Source organism: Temnothorax longispinosus, chromosome 3, assembly GCF_030848805.1.
Source record: "Temnothorax longispinosus isolate EJ_2023e chromosome 3, Tlon_JGU_v1, whole genome shotgun sequence".
Classification (NCBI taxonomy): Eukaryota; Metazoa; Arthropoda; class Insecta; order Hymenoptera; family Formicidae; genus Temnothorax; species Temnothorax longispinosus.
Window position 1 is genome coordinate 14,868,131 of NC_092360.1, and position 22,384 is coordinate 14,890,514.

At 34.5% G+C, this 22,384-nt stretch overlaps 1 long non-coding RNA gene across 1 annotated transcript; it reads left to right on the top strand.

Moving 5' to 3' along the window:
- The first annotated feature begins 11,098 nt into the window (after positions 1 to 11,098).
- On the top strand, positions 11,099 to 13,067 carry LOC139809775 (uncharacterized). Its single transcript, XR_011731177.1, has 3 exons — positions 11,099 to 11,937; positions 12,037 to 12,135; positions 12,405 to 13,067. It is a non-coding gene; the product is annotated as an uncharacterized lncRNA (long non-coding RNA).
- The last annotated feature ends 9,317 nt before the right edge of the window (positions 13,068 to 22,384 follow it).

A 22,384-nucleotide genomic window follows, 5' to 3' on the forward strand; every position in this document is an offset into this window, starting at 1 on the left:
TTTATGAAAAAATAAACCATGCCAATCCAAAGAGGAGAAAATTTTACTAAAGAAACATATCTAAAGTTTTCTTAATATTAATATGTGTAAGAGTAATAATTTTTTAATTAACGCTTTAAAGTGCGTCGATGCCGTCCCGTATGAAGCCGCCTGCAGAGTACGCGGGCGTGCGCGCACTTTTTAAAAAAAGTTGTAACTTTTGATTGGATCGATAGAATCAAATTATATTCTTAAAATATATGCTAATAACATGCAATAAGTGAAAAAAATTATAAAAATTTATTTTTTAAAAGTTGGGACCTCAAAGTTGATAGTTTTCTTGAAATTTCGTTATTTCAAAATTGATCAACAAGTTTGACTGCAGATATTATTGCTTAGGAAATAGATATTGAAATTTAATAACAAGGTTTTTTAAAGCTGAAAATATGTACTTTAAGATGATACATGTTTTATTTGAAAAACAAAATATTAAGCAGGTGTATTTTTCAAAAAAGTACATAAAAATAAATGTCGAACTAGAAAATATGAAAATTTCTCTATTTTCAAAGTCGAAAAAGTAATAGAAAAAAAATTTTTTTTGAGAAAATAACTTATAGGATGTTGTAGCTTGGGTCTTAAACTTTAAGACTGTACTGTATATTGGAAATATTTTTTTGAACTTTTATTTTAGTGGCTACACGCAATTTAGTAAAAAAAGTCGTATTTACTGTCGTTTGTACTGTTGTTCGGGGTAATCTTAGAAACTATTAGACCGATTTTGAAAGTATTGTATATGAAGTAGGGGTAGAATTTTTCGGGGAGTGCTATAGGGTGTATAGTTTTTCGTTACCGATCTTCTGGAAACCGGTTTTTCTAATTTCTTCAATTTTTTGGGAAATAATTGACGGAATCTCAAAGAATTATATATGAAACAGGGGTAGAATTTTCCGGGAAGTGATATGAAGTGTATAATTTTTCGTTACCGATCTTTTTTGGAACTGGTATCCAAAATTTTTCCAACTTTTCGGGAAATAATTGACCGAATCTTAAAGAATTGTATATAAAACAGGGGTAGAATTTCCCGGGGAGTGCTATAAACTGTATAGGATTTCTCGGCTCGCGCGCGGAGAACCGCAGCGTGCGAGTAAGCGGGTGCTCGCAAACAAATGCTACGCTGTCTCCATCCTTTTTCTAACATTCTTTTGTTTTAAGAATCGTTCACATATATTTTTGAGGTTTAACAAAAGGAAATCAGTTTGCGAAGCGCCTTCGCCACAGAACAATCTCCGTAATTGTTGGAAGTGCTTTTTACCCGCCCTTTTGAGTCGCCATTTTATAATATTGAAAATTTTACTTCAGATTCGTATTCAGCAACCTTGAAAACACATTACCTATGAATTTCACAATTATACATTTAACATTTTTTTAATTATAATCACTTTTTAACATTTTTCTTAAAAAAATCGGTTTTTTTTCGTTTTTTTCCAAAAATAGGTAAGAGCACATGAAATAAATAGGTAAACTTTTCCATTTAAGGGTAAAAAAACACTTTCCAAAAGGTTTCAAGTGAATTCATTCTTCGAGAACAAATTTCCAAATAACGCATGTTTTTCGCCTACGTTGCCTGGACTAATCATACGGCCATGTCATCCAAGTGTGCTATTTCATATCATTATTCTTCTTCAGCCAGTCGTTTAACGTTGTTCTCGGGACTCCAAATTATTTTGCGGCTACTTTTTGTCTTAATTTTATCTTTTGTCTTAATTTTATTTTTTTTACCGCAAAAACTGCCTTCCTGAATTGCTTCTTGTCGACAGGAGTCGTTTTGCGATGGTACGTGCGTATCATTTTCTTGCGTATCATTTTCTTGCGTATTAAGAAATACAATGACGCATTTGCAACGAAAAATAGAGTAAAACCACCGAGATAAAGTCGTCACAGTGACGAGTCCGCCCCGGTAATTTGATGACACGACTTTACCCTGGACACAAATTTTAAGTTTAATCGTTCATGAAATATTAGAAATCAACTAAAATAAAAAAAACCACTGGATTCGTGTTCAGCATGCATTACTCTTCAGAATCACTTATCTCGAGAACCTATGAGAACTTAGCACCCGATTTTCATAAAAAAAATTTTTATATGTGCATTTGATTACGCTCGGTTTGTACCTGATTGTACCACATGTTATTTCGTTTGTACCTCAAAGGGTACCCGAAAATTACGAGGGGTTAAAAAATCCTCAGCACCTCACTTTGAGATACAATAATCTTCCAAATGCCATTCGATTAAGCATAGTTTGTATTTGTTTGTACCGCTTTTTGTTTCGTTTGTATCTTTACGGGGGTGGAAATACGGGATATCGAATATTCGTATAAGGGTAATTTTGTTATTTTTAGAGATATTTTAAATCTGCAAATGGGTGATGTTTCGGAATCATTTGTACCCGTTTGTACCCGTTTTATATTTTGTTTGTACCCTTAACCCTTATGTCAATACCCGGGTACCCGGGTACCCACCTGTGCATATATGGGTAAAATTTTTAATGTTTGCATGAAAATTTTTTTATAACCGCCCGGATCGTCGCTATTTGAACTTTTTACTATCGAAATATGCAATAAACTTTTTGTTTCAATACCCGGAAGTAAAAAAATTATTGTCTTGAAGTTTACATACTTGATTCTAATACCCAGGGTACCCGGGTACCCACTTTTAAAAATATGAGTTTTATTATAGTTATTGACTAAATTAATTTATAAATAATTAATATGATTATAGAAATGGTAAATTAATACAAAACAATTATTTATAAATTAATTTAGTCAATAGCTATAATAAAACTCATATTCTTAAAAGTAGGTACCCGGGTATCCTGGGTATTAGAATCAAGTAAGTAATCTTTGAGACAATAATTTTTTTACTTTCGGGTATTGAAACAAAAAGTTCATTGCATATTTTGATAGTAAAAAGTTTAAATAGCGACGATCCGGGCGGTTATAAAGAAATTTTCATGCAAACATTAAAAATTTTACCCATATATGCACAGGTGGATACCCGGGTACCCGGGTATTGAACAACGTCGCACATTCCGGATATTGACATAAGGGTTAAGGGGATGGTTGTACCAAATTTTCTAAATTGGGGTAAGAGCAATCTTCGCCATACACACACACACACACACACACACACACACACACACACACACACACACACACACACACACACACACACACACATACATACATACACACACACATACACAAACAGGGGTGTGCAAGGAGGGGCCTTCGGCAAATTCCTAATTTGGACACTTAAAAATGGTGAGGAAGCAATTGTATAAATTTCTAATTTTTTTAGAATTATTGTAAATTTATAAATAATTCTGTAAAAATCTTTAAATTTTAATTAACATAAACAAATATTATTTTAATTAGTTACATACTATAATATAATAAAAAATAATAATTTAAAAATAAAAAGTACATATTTGTACATATTGTAATTTTGTAAAATTAAATGCTTCTATAAAATGCAATCTAATTTTTTAAACTAATTTTTTTTGTTTTTGTTTACAATTAATTCCTTTTATTATTTTATGTATAAAAGGCTATAATAAACATTATAATAAAAGTATTAAAATCAAGTATAAAGCTGCATCTCCATGGACAAAAAAAAAGAGGGGGTAATGTCACTAGCAACTTTAGGGTCTCTATGGAGAAAGAATATATCCTATAGTTAATATTCCATCTTAAGAACCCTTACCTAAAGATTAACCAATCAAAGAAATTCCGTTTTAATTCCGTTCTACTATTTTTCGTTCTATGGAGATGCACCTAGTAAGATTATATCTTCTTTTTTACCTATAGAAGTGTTGTTCAATCAGAGAATTATTATTTTAATAGCAAAACTTATCTCTTTATAAAGAAATATTGAATCTATCTGAAAGAATACAGTGTAAGTGCATTGTAATTAAATTAATTGTAAATAAAAAATTAACATTTACAACCCCTAAATTATTTTAAAACAAAAACCAAATCTCTATGTGTATTTTAACTGTATTTAACTTTAATTTTACTCTTGTACATAAATCTTACATCTTGCATTTTTTTCTAGGTTATAATAAAAGTTTAAAATTTCAAATTTTCGCGCGCTTCTACCCCTCGGCCGAGAGGGAAAGGCGCGCGAAAATTCGAAATTTTACCCTTTTATTATAACCTAGAAAAAAATGCAAGATGTAAGATTTATGTACAAGAGTAAAATTAAAGTTAAATACAGTTAAAATACACATAGAGATTTGGTTTTTGTTTTATAATGTTCCTTAATTTATGTGCTTTCAAAATATGTACTATAAAATTAATATCTTTATCCCCTTTGGCTAAATGGAATATAACCTTCCCTTATGTACAAGAGTAAAGTACCAGTTAAAATACAGATATCAATTTGGTTTTTGTTTTAAAATGTTCCTTAATTTATGTGCTTTTAAAATATGTACTATAAAATTAATATCTTCATCCCCTTTGGTCAAATGGAACATAACCCTCCCTTATGTACAAGAGTAAAGTACCAGTTAAAATACAGATATCAATTTGGTTTTTGTTTTAAAATGTTCCTTAATTTATGTGCTTTTAAAATATGCACTATAAAATTAATATCTTCATCCCCTTTGGTCAAATGGAATATAACCTTCCCTTATGTACAAGAGTAAAGTACCAGTTAAAATACAGATATCAATTTGGTTTTTGTTTTAAAATGTTCCTTAATTTATGTGCTTTTAAAATATGCACAATGAAATTTTCGTGCTCATCCCCTTCTGCCAACAAACCTCCCCAAAAGTGAGCACCATAGGATACTTGGTCAAAGGGGATGCATATAAAAATTTTATTGTACATATATCTCGAATTTTATTTTATTTAAAATCCGTCTATACTAATTTTGGACAGATAGGGGGTAAGGACAATCCACGTCACTTTTACCCCCCCCCCCCCATCTGTCCAAAATTGGTATGGACGGATTTTAATGAATATATATATATATATATATATATATATATATATATATATATATATATATATATATATATAGATAGATAGATATATATATATATATACACACATATAATACATATAGAGTGTCCCATTTTAATCAATAACCCCCAAAAACTTTTTGATTTGTGATTCTAGAAAAAAAATGCTTTAGACGAAAATTGTTTGGTTTGAAGGAGGACATATGATTTTAATGTAAGTTATGTCATACATGTCATCATTTTCAAAAAATTTTAAAGGACACTTATTTCTTAAATTGAACTTGATGTTATTCTTGAGATAAAAGTTGTAGATCTCGTCGAGACGTTTTCAAGACACTATAATAAAGCTCTATTTTGTTAAGGAATTTCTGAGATATTTTAAATTTTGTCATATTTTTAATATAAAACATGAAATATTTCGTAAAGTATTAAATTCAATTTTTGATGTCTTTCGTTGATATTTTTATACGTAGATTAATAAAAAAAAACTGATTGCTGTGTGTGTGCGTGTGCAAGTGCGTGTGTGCGTGTACGTGCGTGCGTGCGCGCGCACGCGCGTGTGTGTGTGTGTGTGTGTGTGTGTCGCAATAAATTTAATTATTTAATTAAGATGCTTATGTTATAAGCATCTAAAATTACATCAGTTTTAGAATGACCAGAATCTTTGGTCGAAACGAGGTGACAATTTGTAACAATGATTATAATCGTGGCATGCCAGTACAGTCAATTAAAGTCTTAATTGGGTCAATTATTGACTGGCGAAGTAAATGTTACTTATTTGGTTTGAAAATTTATAATTAATAAATTTGATCAGTTTTACTAATTTTTAATGCTACTTTTATGTTACAGGTTTTAAGCGCATTGAATTTGATAGCACCTAGATCTTACCAAAAGCGAGTCGGCCAAGACTATTTGTCTTGCATGAGTCAATCTGCTATTTCCAAAATTCTTCGCAAAGTCGTCAATGGATTAAATATATTGATGGAACAGTGGATCAAGTTTCCTATTGAAAAAAATGAAATTCAACGGGTTAAAGAAACGTAAGATTTATAAAGAATCCCGCACGAGTATTATAACACAAGTACTATAACATATCACAAATTCAAATTGACCAAAAACGTTTTTTTCATATAAATCGTGCGGGGTCTTTTTTTGGCATGTAATTTCTCGTTTCTGTCGTTATCAAACAAAGATAGAAGTGACGAGTAGGCAGAAGTCTTAAAAAATATATAAAAATTGTTTTTTTTTTTTAATTTACAGTTACTGGACACGTACACAATTTTCAGGCATTATCGGAGCTATCGATGGAACTCACGTAGTAATTGTTTCACCAAATGTAGAAAGGGGAGCATCTGTATATCAACCGCAAATTGTATCACTTTTTAAATGTACTTCTTGTACGTATAACTTGATTAATAATGTAATAATTCTAGATATATTTAATCTAGAAAATTAAGTTTTTAACTTTCTTTTATTAAAATTATTAAACTACAAGTATTAAATTATGAAGGTAAAATTTTAACAGTAAATGCTGCTCATGGCGGAAGAACGCACGACGCAAGAGCTTGGAGGGCATCTCACGTATCCAGTCATCTATGGAAGAGATGTATGCTACAAGACGAAAAGATGGCCTGGCTTTTAGGTAACTATATTTTTATATAATTTGTTCTTAATTATTTCAGTTTCGCAATGCATTTAAAAATCGCTTCCAGCGATCCTGACGTTATCTTTGCCTCTCCTGATTTTTTCAGGTTCTCCACCGAGTGCGCGATGCGCCCGTGGAGCTCGTACGCGCTCCTCAGCGCGCCTTCAGCGTCGAGGCTCATCTTCTCGCCTCTTCGTATGTGTCACGGAGTTCACGCACTGACACTCGCACTCGTAACGATGATGTAAGATTGTCGGTATAATGTATAATAATATCCGGCTCGAAGGACCAGAAATGTTCACGCACGTGTGAGTGAGGAAGGGATAGTGAGTGAGAGACTACTGACACCGAAGCTTGAAGTAACACAATAGTTTATTTTAACAATCAAATCTATATAATGACGAAATTAAAGAATGACATAATTTAAAAGCGTATTTCGATTTAACTGAACTCGGAAACGCGGGCGTTTTAAATGATGTATAACGGCTCTAATGTGCCCTTGAGTGCGCACTCGGTTTATTCCAGTATAAATAAACATTATTCTCTAAAGTTAATATTAAAGTCTTTGTGTTAATATTAAAGTCTATTTTATAATATTTTAATGTATTTGCCAAAAAATATACTAATTTATATTTTCAATTTTTTCAGAGGACGAGGTGAGGAAAAAAATATTAAATCATGTATAGCAGACGCATTACAATCTTCAAGTGAAGAGTCAGAAGAGTCTGACAGCGTCCTCCCAAAACATCCGCAAATGACAGGTACATTAATTAAAATAAGCAGAAAAGTTTATTATTTTCGACTACAATTGGCAATACATACATTGAAACGTTACGACGTTTCCCTGTTGCAAAGAACCGATAGAAACTGATAAAAAAAATATATTCTATCTGAAAATAATGTGTTTTTGTCCTTGGAATCTCTCATAACTTCTGATAGAATTGATGATTTTTGGAATTTGTTGATTCAATCAAATTTTATATGTATCTATCACAACTCATACAAACAGATAGAACTCCAAAGAGACTCGACGCAGGTCAATCTGAGATTGCAGATATTCTTCAAACTTTGGTCGTCTTTTATCTGCAATTGCAAATAATTTTAATGACTTGATTGTTTTTAATCAGCAATTGCACATACCTTAAAATTTAAATTTTTTATTGAACTCAATCGGAATAAACTTGCACTTACAAGCTAGGATTTTATCAGGACTTACAACACGATCAATATATAGAGATTATAGAGGAACGTATATGTTTTAATCAGATTTCGGCAGCAATCATTCTGTATATGGACTGTCATATTTAAAAAGTATCTTTGGTTCAAAGAGCGTGAATCCGTATCTGCAAAGTACTTTTTATATGCACATATTCGTATTGTGAAAAGTTCGACCTCAATACAAGGCTTCGATTCTTATCAGTAAATACGGTTAAATAAGTGTCTGTTTACATCGGATTTTTCCAATGCAGTCACTTTTCTAGATGAAACTGCCTTCAATCAGTCGCTATATGAATTCTCGGGTCGAAAATTAGTCATTCGACGATTTATCCGTATTTACAAACAATTTTTTATCTGCACCTATCGGTATGCATTTGTGCTTTGTGAAAACCTCACTCTAGTTTGTATCAGTAAATACGGGTTAATTAAGTATTAGTTTACATTGGATTTTTCAAGATGACACCAGTTTTTTAAATTCTTTAAGTACGAACCTATCTGTTTCTATCTGTCCGTATCGGAGTCTGACGATATCTGTTCGCAATTGAGGATAATGTTTGCGTACACGTGAGAGTGAGACGACGATAGAGCAAGAAAGCGAGAGAGCAAAAAAAACTACAGAGCGCGAGAGAGAGAAAGTAGAGAAAGCAAATAATGAGATGTAAAAAGATGCTTACCTTTTTCTAATTTCGCAGCGACGACGACGAATCGCAATTCCGTCGGCGCCAAAGTGCCGCAAACTTCGCCGGCCGTGCGGTAGCCCACCGTGGAGTCACACACAATACGCGCACCTCACACACACACTTATTTTACTTTTTCTTTAACTAAGAAACTGCGCTTTAAACTTCAACTGAATATATTTTTTTTTGTCACCGGACGGCATACGCGAAAAATCCGACAGTCTAATGAATAAAATATTGCTTAGCAACAGCACATAAAAACAGACTAGCGTATGTTCGGATACTCACCGATACATGCAGATAGAAAGTACTTTTGCAAATACGAATACTGCCATATAGCAACCAATAGCAATCGATTAAGATTATGAGCACAAGCGCTGAATTCGTTCAAAATACATTGCTCTTTAGCATCTTATCAAGTAGATAATTATGAGAAAAACCAATAAACACAAGACAAGATATCTTTTCACTCAATCGGAATTATCTCATAGATTCCAATAAAAAGAAATCATTAGATCATCCTATTGAATACAATAAATAGTATACTTAAAGAATGCATATAAAATCTAATAAGAACAATTTGTTACAAAATGATATGTTAAAGTCAAAATTCGTATCAGCAAATGCTTTTAATAACATTTAAAGGTATATCATAAACGTATCAGAAATGACCGATATATCCAACGTCATACTTAAAAATCTCAAAATTTGAAAATCCCGATAGAATCTTATAAATATTTTATATTGTGTCTGCAATGCCACATTAAATATCAACTAGTAAATGCCAATTGCTGCAGACCTATCTGGAAAATCTGCTTGATTCATATTAAAAGAGTAAATTTCTATCAGAAAACTGTGTGTTTTTGTCCTTGGATTGCCAGATTCACTTTTATAAAAAATTAGTCCTTTACATATCTGTATTTACTCATAAGACGATATAAATGTACTTTCATTATGGATAAGCTTTTGCCACTAAGATCTGATGGAAACAAATTGTGGACTTTTCGTATTAATGCGCATTCGCTTCCAAACAGTCAAGTATGTTCAAAACCTATCAATTTACAACATATGTAAATACGTATAGAAAAATATTCAAATAAAATCGATAACTGCATATAAATATATACACAGCTGTCGATCAGTGTGTCGATGCTGTTTGAATCCAATAAATCGCACATTCGTAAATCTTAATATAATCCATCATGCACATGAAAACAATAGAATCGGATACATTCCGTAACAGATTATCCTCATAGTGACCGCGTGCTCATAGATTCCGATAAATCCAAATCAATTGTCAAAGTCTCAATTTTGTTGTACTGATAAACCAGATGGAATCTGATAGACTTTCTATCGCTGTCTAGAAGTTTCTATCGGTCTTTTGCAACAGGGTTCGACCTTTAGGATTGGGTCCTTTTCAAGCAATCTAAATAACAAACAATTTAGTGTAACAATAATTTGGTCACTAGGTAAAATTAATTGTAAAAAAAAACCTATGTTTTACGCTGTTATTCCTAAAGGTGATGTTAGAACGCATGTGTATAATGTGTGGTGGTAAAACGTCCTGTCGTCTGCAACGAAGTAGTAGGATTAGCTGTTGTCTTGCTTTGCAGATCTTCTTATTGTTAATCCACGATTTCATGAGAAAAACGGTGTTACTTCCAAAGCGCTACGGGCGTTCTGCTACGGGCGTAGCAGATGCCATCAAAAGAATCACTTTCTTAAAATGGAACTGGGCTGGACACATAGCGAGAATCTTCGACGATCGATGGACGAAGAGGATTCTGAAAACTGGATGCAGGCACAATGCAGAATAAATTGATATGTACGTACATATGTATAATATAATATATTATGTGTAATCGTACATGTACATATTATGTATAATATAATCATATGTAATCTCAATTTATTATTTAAACATTAATATTTTAAAACTTCTTTCTATTTTTCTTTCTTTCTTCGACCTATAAAAATTCAAAGTCATATAATTTTTGTTCTTGGTATTGAAAATTTAATTTATGTCACACGTGCATGGAAAGTGGCCCATATTACGCACGCGACGCGTGCGTGATAGGCCACTTTCCACGCACTTGCAACATAAAATAGGGTATGCAACACGTGCGTGAAGTTGAAAATTCCCGGGTGCGGTGACCGCACTCGCCTTCGGTTCGTGCGTCAACTCCGCACCCGTGAATTTTCATCTTCCAGCACTTGTTGCACAAATAACTATTAATAAAAGCATATATGTGTTACGTCCATCAAACACCGCGTTCTGCATAATTTGCAATGCTCACAAAGCGAATTTACTTGAGAATTTATAGGAATAATATAAAATTAGAAAACACAGAGGTGAATTACTCAAATAAAACGTATTTAGCTAAATAATTTAAAACGGCCAAATTCGAGCAATTACCAGATGTTAGAAAAACGTATTTATTACTAATAAATCAAACTATATTAATTATTAGATTCCAGGAACATAATTATTACAGCAATCTGATAACTAGAGACCGGATCGCGGTGCCGTTTTCCCTGTTCCAAAGCGCGTGCTACGTTAAGGGGATCCTGCAGTGACTGGCGAACTTCCTCGATGTCGATAATGTCAACCTTTCTAATTTTGTTTTCCCTATATCTGTCTTTGTCTAACGAAATGACATCTGTCCTTTTTTCGATTGCTCGCCATCTTACGCAAGATCCGGCAACTACTGTTGCTGCTCTTCTTGTCATCCTGCATCCGTATTTGCATTACTAAAATAATTATTAGATGGATCTTTTTTTGTACGCATTGAATCTTACTTCTACTTACACGATATTATTCCTACATGTTTTCCCAAGGGTGGATGATAAACATTATGTACGTATGAACTGTAGAATTTTTGTTTTAAGCAAATATTGTCGTCAGGTGACAGCTGTGTATGTGCCCCAATAAGTAATATTTTTAATTTTTTGGTGCTTTTGATATAAAATCGCGTTTTCCACCCTAGATTTTTGTGCGGATTTTAATTCTAGACCAAAAACTTGCAATTCTGTAAAGCCAATTAAAAGATCCATCGATTAACGATAATGTCGGTAAATCATACGGCTGCAAGATCCCCTTAACCCATAATTTTTTTCATATTTAAAATATAAGTGATTTTGTTCATTCACTGGACCCCGTTCATTCACTGGCTGGTTTACCCTAAATCAATCAATACGTGTCCCGTTGTCAAGGGACCGTTTCGCGACATCTGCGGAATAATCGCTCGCTTTAGCTCGGAGTTAAGGGCCGTTTCAGCGCGGGCGTAACAATATATTTATATATTTCTTTCTAAACAATACACAATTCTTTTAGGAAAATGGTCGTACGTGCAGACTGCCAGAAAGACTTACAATTTCTTCGCCCAGAGTTAATGGTATGGTAGATCACAAATAGTAATTTATAATTACTTAAGCATGATACGTTGGTCGATGAATTAATATAATCTTTAACTAACATTTAGATACATTTACAGTGGTAGACGAATAAAGATTAAGAAGAAGAAGGAGAAGTCACCATTCAAGACTGTCAGTATCTTTTTCGCGATCGCGAAATAGAGGCGGGACATATTAATGTAAGTGATATTAGAAACTTGCACATTGCTTTCTCTTTGTTACAGATCGCTACCATTGCTCCTATTTTATTTCGCTCATAAAGCTTCCTTTATGAGGAACCCAAACTAATAAATACTAATAATTATGCATCAAATAAAATACAAGCTGCCTCATAGAGGAGCTTTGTGAGCGAAATAAAATAGGTGCAATGGTAGCGATCTGTAATGAAGAGAAAGCAATGTGCAAGTTTCTAATTTGCACACTATTTTTAACTTTTTTATACACGTAGAAAATAAACATAAGTTCGCAACGCCACGCTAGCTAATAGCCTCCGCCTTACCCCTCGCCAACGGCGCTACGATTGCCACGCGAGATAGCGACAGCTGCTGCGTTTTAAAAAAACTCCCGGTAAAGATTCGTAAGTTTTATTACATTTTTTATTTGTCTAGTACTTTTTAATTTATCTAGTACTTGCCATTATTGTTCGTTTTTTAAAGTTCTCTAAATGTAACATGTTTCGTTATTTTGTAAATTCCTTTTATATGTATTAAAGTTTTTCGGAATTTTTGTTTAAAAGGTTCGGGCCTTATTATATATTACCATATTTTAATAAAAAGTCCAAAGTAGTCTTTATTTTAAGTTGGCTATAGAATGTTTATTTCAGAAAGAATTGTCGATTTATTTATGTTTTTCTATTTAGAATAAAGTAAAGTTTAATACCTACAAGGCCTTTTTATTATAATTTATTAATTGACAGAAATAACTTATTTTTAAATAAGGTAGGGTTTATTTGCCTTTTAATACGTATAGTTACTGTAAGAAAAACTAAAAATTGAAAGCAAAATATAATAATTATTACTGTTTTTCAGCTCTCAGAGGAGAAACGCGAGGTAGCGAGGATTACCGTGCGAGCGAAAGAGGCGAAGATCTTTCGGCAGATCGAGGGCGACGAAAATCAATATATAAAATTCAGGTAGCTTAGCGGGCCATGGAAAAATTCATGCTATGAATATCGCTGAAAGACAAAGTCCGCAACAATACGCCGAAGAACGGGCGTAGCAAACGCCATCGAAAGAATCATTTTCTTAAAATGGAACTGGATTGGACATAGCGAGAACGACCGATGGACAAAGAGGCCTCTGGAGGCGAGGCTCAGGGCCTCTCGGAGCAAGGGCGGGGCGTCAACAAGATGAACCGACGACATCAAACGTGTCGCTGAAAACTGGATGCAGGCACAATGCAGAGCAAATTGATAAATACTACGGGAGGCTTATTAAGCCCCTTGCACAATAGGCGATAGCGATAGCGATAGCGACAGCGACAAAGTTGCCAAAGCTATACCTTTGTCGGCAACAGTTCCATTTTAAGAAAATGATTCTTTTGATGGCGTCTGCTACGCCCGTTCTTCGGCGTAGGTATGGTGTTGTTGCGGACTTTGTCTTTCAGCGATATTCATAGGCCATGGATTTTTCCATGGCCCGCTGAGCTACCTGGATTTTATATATTGATTTTCGTCGCCCTCGATCTGCCGAAAGATCTTCGCCTCTTTCGCTTGCACGATAATCCTCGCTACCTCGCGTTTCTCCTCTGACAATTAGTAAACGAAAAAAACATCCATAACGCGTTGTGTGGACGGTGCTGATCATCCAAATACCGAAATGAGATATTTTTTCGGTGTGTAGACGTTTTTATTATCCACAACGCGATATGTGCATTTGAGAAACGTCCACGACGTGTTCTGCATAACTTAATATGCTCACAAAGCAAATTTACTTGAGAATTTATAGGAATAATATAAAATTAGAAAACACAGAGATTAATTACTCAAATAAAACGTATTTATTACTAATAAATCAAACTACCTGTATATTAATTATTAGACTCCAGGAACATAATTATTACAGCAATCTGATAACATTACTGTTTAGGAACATTGTTGTCTACAAATATAAAATAAAACAAAATGATATAAAATCAAACAAAAAAACTTAGAAAATAGTACAAAAATTAAGAGGAATCATTGAATAGAATTATTTGTTCTTGCACTCGGTGTTGTTATGACATTTTGAATTGCAGAGAACTTCTTTGCGGACAATTGCACTTTTTAGACATACAATGGCTACAATCGTGAGCAGTCGCTTGTTTCCTCTCCTTTTAATCCATTGGGTCAAAGGAGAGGAAACGAGCGACTGCTCACGATTGCTAGGCTAGCGGAGTTTCGGCTGAACGCAGCCAATAACCCATACAGCACAGATTGTTGCAGAAAGCTTCCAGAAAGGTTTCGAACCTTGCAGAAAGCTTCCAGAAAGGTTTGAAACCTTTCTGGAAGCTTTCTGCAACAATCTGTGCTGTATGGGAACGCTTGCAATTGCACATAACAAATCCTGGTAATTATATAGAATAACTAACACAACTCGGATTACTTTGACCTTGACATATGTTGTCAAGGACATGATTCTGAGTAACTTTTCCTTATAACTTAATCGGCGGTTGCTGCTTATTAAAAAGTTATTAACAAATAAAGTGACAAATACAGTAGTTATTTTGAATCGCTTGACTTTCGATGATGAATATGTCGCAGCCATATTGTGTACACACACACACACACACACACACACACGCGCGCGCGCGCGCGGCGGTGGTGCAAGGGGGGGGCCTTCGTCCCCCTTTCCCGCACTCACCTCTGCCGATAGGCAGCGGACCTCGCTTTACAACTTTATAGGTTTGTTCGCGTCGCATACTCCAAACCCAATAAACACCAAGATCACTTAGATCACGGATAAAAGGTGGCGATTGAAAATGAGTTTTTGGAGTGCGTTGGAGTTATTAGGAGGATGTTAGATCTTAAACAGTTAAATACTTTTAAAGCGCGTCACTAACCTATGTAGGTTAATGACGCGCTTCCAATATCTGTGAGACTGTCATCTGCTTCTGGAAGTAAGGAATATGTCGGTAATGGAATATATTAAACTTCACAAATTTTTCATTTTAATTTTTTTTTTTTTCATGATTCATGTATTGTCTGCGTCATTATTTGTAATGTCTAATCTTTACATTGGAATATATTTCAGGGAAAGAATCGACCAATAGATTGTCAACAATATCACCAGCTAAAGGTGTCGTGAAGCCTATGGTGGGTGGGCATACTATTACTAAGCCCACGATTAATTTGAGCCGGGTTAATATGGAAAGTATTAATAATATATTGAGACTAATTGTAAGTGATATACAAGAAGTAACTTCACCTAATAGAACTCTTGGACGTTCTTCTTCTTGTTCGTGGAGTCGCTTAATTCTCGGCAGTGGACCGGTCTCCATCGAGAGATTGTTGATCGTGCGTGGGGTTGATGGTGCGAGCATCTCGTCCAATGGCAGCGTCTTCCTCGTGGACGTCTGGACATTTTCGTATCCGCGCAGGCAATTCCTCCGCGAAAGCTCGCCGATCCATCGCATCTGATTAGGCGTAACTGTGTAACGACGAATCGACCAGGGGCCATGACTTTCGAGCGAATTATTAGAAGCCAAGAAATAAATGAGACTAGATCGCCAATTATGCCTACCACACCTCTTAGATATGTATGTATATATTTATTTTGTATCATTATCTCTCATACATATACCTAGACAGGGTGTTTCTTAAAGAGCGCCGATTAGCTACATAGCGCGCTATTTTTTTTATCAAAAATTGAGTCGAAAAGTCCTGAATTATTTTTTTTCTATAATACTAGATATATTCTATAATCTATAATAAAGAACGGCGCTGATTAGATTGACTTTACTCAATAATTGCTGCTTTATTAAAAGGGTCCATTCGCATCAGTAGGTCCAAAAAATAGGTGAATTTTTTGTGGAGAAAGTAAACAAAATAAATTATTCAATATTTTTGGATTATATTTATGATACTTTTAAGTAGTTATACAAATTTTTTTAGCCCATTTAAATAATTTGGCGAAGCGGGATACTGGGCAACGCGCGGAACAGGTTGCTCCATGGCGGAAGTCCTCCAGGTCGTAAAATGTGTCTGAAACATCGAATCAATCGATTTTCCTGTTCAGTACAAGTGTCCCTATAGAGTAGACTACAATCATATCGATACATGCAATATTAATTTTTTATAAGCAAAAAAAGTATAGAAAATTTATAGTAAAAAAATTTTTCTCTTTGAACTGCCGCCATTTTATGAATTTTTATTCAAAATAATTTTTTTTAGTCTACTCTACAGGGACACTTGTACTGAACAGGAAAATCGATTGATTCGATGTTTCAGACACATTTTACGACCTGGAGGACTTCCGCCATGGAGCAACCTATTCCGCGCGTTGCCCAGTATCCCGCTTCGCCAAATTATTTAAATGGGCTAAAAAAATTTGTATAACTACTTAAAAGTATCATAAATATAATCCAAAAATATTGAATAATTTATTTTGTTTACTTTCTCCACAAAAAATTCACCTATTTTTTGAACCTACTGATGCGAATGGACCTTTAAGCGTTATAGAAAAAAATGGTTCAGAACTTTTCGATTCAATTTTTGATAGAGAATGGCGCTATGTAATTAGTGGGCGCTCTTTAAAAAACATCCTACATATATTTATATATTTCTTTCTAAACAATACACAATTGTTTCAGGAAAATAGTCGTACGTGCAGACTGCCAGAAAGACTTACAATTTCTTCGCCCAGAGTTAATGGTATGATATATCACAAATAGTAATTTAATTACTTAAGCATAATATGTTGGTCGATGAATTAATATAATCTTTAACTAACATTTAGATACATTTACAGTGGCAGACGAACAAAGATTAAGAAGAAGAAGGAGAAGTCACCGTTCAAGATTGTCAGTATCTTTTTCGCGATCGCGAAATAGATGATCTGAAATAAATGAAACTCCAACAACTACGGGACATATTAATGTAAGTGATACTACAATAAAACTTTAGGATAATATTACTAAATTATTGCAGTACTCTCCAATTTTTTGGAGAGTTGCTTCATCCATGTAATGTGAAAAAATGTCTAATATGTCTAATAAGGGTATCAACCCTTGCCTTATTTTTTAGATATTACATATATTTAAACTGTTATTGCATTACTATTTTTCCGTAAGTAATTGGCACCAGGATTGATATTGAAACTCACGAGAGTAATAATGACACACCTCCCGATTTATCAGACAGAGTAAACGCAACATCAGAATCGCAGGTATCGATTAACTCGAATGAGGAAAATGAAACACACGTGGACACATCGAAAAAAGTCCCTGATGGGCAAATAAGTAATAAGGTCTGTAACAAAGATATTAGTAGGAATTTGAGTGTAGCGGAAAACTGTAACTCAAGACCGTCACAAAATAATACTAGAACTTGGGAAGAAGATCCACTGGAAGGCCCGCGCGAGCTGGTTGTTTAACAATACTATGCCGTCGCGGAATAACGAGCTAAAGGATCTCAATCCTGTTGACGATTCTGACGTTAACAATAATACATCACAAGTAATTGTGTATGCGATAATACCTACTGCCACGTATTACCGAAATACTCGCCAATGAATGGATTCAGTTCCCAAGAACAGAGGAAAAACGGGAAGCTTTAAAAAGAAGGTACTTAACTTTTTTGAATTAGCAAATTAGCTATTTATATTTATAATTATGCTTTTATTTTTTATAACTGATTCTGATAAATCTGTAAGAAATATTTGTAAAAAAATTATCTGTAAGAGAAAAATAACTATTTGTCTATGTCTTGTATCTAATTTATTATCTCAGTATATTTTTTCAATATTTTATTTTTAAAATATATTTTTACAGATTTCAAGAAGAAAGAAACTTTAAAGGTGTTATCGGTTGTATTGATGGTACACATGTCGCTATCGTGAGATCAAAAGAACATAAAGAAGCGTATGCAAATCATAAGGGTTTTCATTCTATTTATGTGCAGGCAGTAACTCGTGTGGCTACATTTCTGAGAACGCCACATCTACTGCTGCAGGAACGCCAGGAACACCCCTCGCTGCGCACGCAGCTTCTCAGTGCGTGCTAGGGCAGAGTTCCAAACCAATATAAATGAAGTAATAATTTAACTCTCAGGGTACAGACTATAAAAAAGTTACGTTCCGTACGGACATGGGTTAGCCTAACCCGGCGACTTTGATTGACTGTATATCGGGCTGTATAATTTGTCAATTAAAACAAATTTTTTTTCTTTGGATCGGAAATTTTCTCAAAAATACAATGGCGTTGATAGATTTATTACATTACTTGTTTAAACAAAGATACATTTGAAAATGTAAACCATTCTCAAAAAATTTTCATAAAAATTTACTTTTTCTTTTAAATTGCATAACTTTATGAAAAAAAAAAGATATCGACATTTTTTAAGTCGCGTTTGAAAGCTAAAAAGTTGGTCTTTGAAATGGCTGAATTCGTTTTTTGATCCATTCCAAAAAGTATATTTTTTTTAACTATGAAAATACCCGTTTTTTTGCGATAGCGATATAACGTTACTTGCTTGATTTATCGTAATAACGCAAAAAAAAATATCTTAAAGTAAAAATAGTTCTTTTGGATGTTGTTGATTAGTATAATATAAATAAATAACAAAAATTGAAATAATATTAACATGCATGCACGGATACGTTATATGCTGGTATGCTACAGAGCATCATTTTGAGGTTAGAATGCACAAAAGTATATTAAAAATAGTAAATTATACATACCAGAATAAAAAAAAAAAACTTTACTGCAGCAAATACTCGAAAAACACAATTTTTTTTTTGAAAACACGGATTTTGTAACGTTCCGTACGGACTGGGTGTAGACTACCCGAGTTCAATTTTCAAAATCGTATAACTTGAGCACCAAGCGTAGACTGACGCTGCCCCTTGGCGCTCACTAGCTACCTCAAAGATTTTTCCCCCCCGGTACGGACCCCCACCATTCACTTCCTTTGAAATGGCGCTACTTTCAAAATTCGCTCGGGTTACACTAACCCAGTGTGTACCCTGAGGGTTAATATATCTTTAAGTAAAGATTTGAACGTCATATTTCTAATATAATTATCATAATCACTTGTAATTTATTATATTATAAAATTTTCAAAGAATGCCAATTTTCATGTTTCTTACATTATTTTATATTTTGTAGATGAACCAGGAAAACCAGGTACGCCCGAGGTGGTAGATTATGACAGGGACTTCGTCGAACTTTAATGGAAACGTCCTGAGGAAGACGGTGGATCACCAATTATCGGTTATATCAAAGAGAAACGCGATAAGTACAGTCCAACCTGGGAGAAGTGTGCGGAAGTCGATGGCGATACGAACCGCGGCAGTAATTTGCTTTTTAAGACAACTGATGTTTTATTTCTTCCGTTATCGATATTGTACTTATGAATTTGTCTTATTAATTGCAGTTGCTCCTTCGTTCGACACGCACTTGCTGAACGACTTGGTGGTTCGCGCCGGTCAGAAGATCAGCTACAATATTCCCATTGTAGCGTCACCTAAACCGAAGGCAACGTGGACTCGCGATGGCGTCCAGATTGTAGCCGATGCTCGACACAAGATGTTCACCACCAACACTGAAACTTCCTTCGAGATTCCGTTCTCTGTCCGTGGTGATACTGGACGTTACACTCTGACTTTTGAGAACGAGCACGGTAACTTTAGGTACGTGACAAATCAAATAATTATAATTATGTAGAAAGTAGTTTCGATATTTATTCTTTAACGACATATTTAATTCGGGTAGCATAGAAATCTTGAGTAAATCAATTTACATCAAATAACATCTTGTTACATCTGAAACTTACTTTTAATGATTTTAAAAAATAATAATAAACGAAGGTGATTTAAATGAATAATAAGATTTTAATATTGAAAATTAATTTTTAAATAAATAAATATAACTTTGGCAAGTTATCAATGTAATTTTATTATATTCTTGATGATTATTAGTTAAACAAACGATGACGTTAAATTTCCAGCGCCAACGCGATAGTCACTGTCCTGGATAGACCAGCACCGCGCCGGAGAAGCCTTTGGACGTCAGCAATGTCACCAAAGAGGGTTGCCATTTGACCTGGGGGCATCCTCTCGACGATGGCGGTCTCATTCTGCACTACGTCATCGAGAAGATGGACATGTCCCGTGGAACTTGGTCCGACGCCGGCATGAGCATGGTGTTGAGCCATGAGGTCAGCCGTCTGATTCATCTCAAGGAATATCTATTCCGCGTCAATAAGGCTGTCAACAACATCGGAGAGTCCGATCCGCTCGAGACCACAAGGAGCATCATCGTGAAGAACGAGTTTGCATGGTGAGTGACTTGATAAAAAAAGATACTTCAAATCTAAATAAAAATGACATTTAAAAATTTTTAAATTCGTGCACATTGTAAAACCCTAAAGCTAAAGATATATTTGATAAAAAAGAAACAATGATATTATTGTTAATAAATACGTCTGCGATTTTCAGATGAACCGGACGCGCCTGGCAACCCGCAGATCACGGATTGGGACAAGGACCACGTGGATCTACAATGGCCAGCATCGAAGAACGATGGTGGATCACCGATCACCGGCTACATCGTTCAGAAGAAGGAGAAAGGCACCCCTTACTGGGTGAATGCTGTGCACGTGCCGGCTGGTCAGAACAGCACGACCGTTCCGAATCTAACAGAAGGTCAAGAATGCGAATTCCGTGTGATCGCTGTCAACGCCGCCGGTCAATCCGAACCGTCAGAACCCAGCGATCTCGTCATTGCCAAACCTCGTTACGGTAAGTTGTGAATTTCCATAGTATTAGTTTAGAAAGCGACGATATGATTAAAAATTATAATAAGAAGCAGTAAATTACATTTTCCAATTTTATAGATTTTATTAATTAATATTTTATATAGCTTTATATATCTTTTATATTCAAAACTTCTAATATATTTTGTTCTATATATTGTCGCGTTTAAAGGAGAAGAGGGGAAAGTATAGGGGACCAAGATTATTGATTTTTCCTGGTCCAGTTGATCTTATATACGGGGAGATATAAATTAGTGAAACTTCAGGGACGCAACACTATATTTATTTGCGTTGAACATTGTTGCATTCAATTTCCGGCTGTACTTCCGAAAACGTCCATGCTCAGATTTAGGTGAAACTTTGTGAATAGGTTTCTTTTAGATAGAAAACACATATACCAAAAGGATTTTTTGCGACTCCAAAGTTTAGCAACTTTTTTAACATTTTTAACTTACTGTCTCCGCACATACATTTTCCACGCGAAACAAACCAAAACAGCTCTCAAGTAATGTAAACAACTATAAAATCATACACAAAGTACAAATATATTAGTTTATATACTCTGCTGTATACTCTGCTTTACCGAAAAAAGTGGAGCCCCCCGCAGGGGGGCGGAACCTACTGCCTCCACGCATACACTGTCCACGCGAACCGAGGTTCACGCACATCCCCCCCGTGCTTTCGGGGGAGGTGCGGTAGTCCCGAAATAGTTTACGTATACACTTTCCACGCGAACCGAGGTTCACCCACACCCCCCCCCCCGTGCTTTCGGGGGAGGTGCGGTAGTCCCGAAATAGTTCACGCATACACTTTCCAATATACAGGGTGTCCGAAAAATCGCCTACTCCACTTCGGGAGGTGATTCGGGACCCAAAAACAAGCAAAAAAGTTCATACAAACATAGGTCCGGAAATGAGCCGTTTCCGAGTTATAGCCACTTTTATGTTCAAAAATCGTAATTTAAAATCCGCTTGACATCCCTCTTTCTTAATTATTTCTTAAATTAAAAATTTTTATTTTTAAATATCAGCTAATTCATTAAAACTTAAACGATTCATTGATGAATACAGAAAGATTAGATACAATCTAAAAGTAAGGTGTTGTTAAATAATAATTTGAAACTTATTGAAAAGCCGTGATTTACTTACTGATTTTGAATAGGCGTGAAAACAACTGATTTCAAGTAGCCGTGAAAACAACTGATTTCTTTTAAAAATAATGTAATCGTATTTACAAATATTGAAAAATTGAAAAAAAAAATTAAAATTAAAAAAATTAAAAATATTTAAAAATAAAAATTTTTAATAAGAAATAATTAAGAAAGAGGAATGCCAAGCGGATTCTAAATTACGATTTTTGAACATAAAAGTGGCTATAACTCGGAAACGGCTCATTTCTGGACCTATGTTTGTATGAACTTTTTTGCTTGTTTTTGGGTCCCGAATCACCTCCCGAAGTGGAGTAGGCGATTTTTCGGA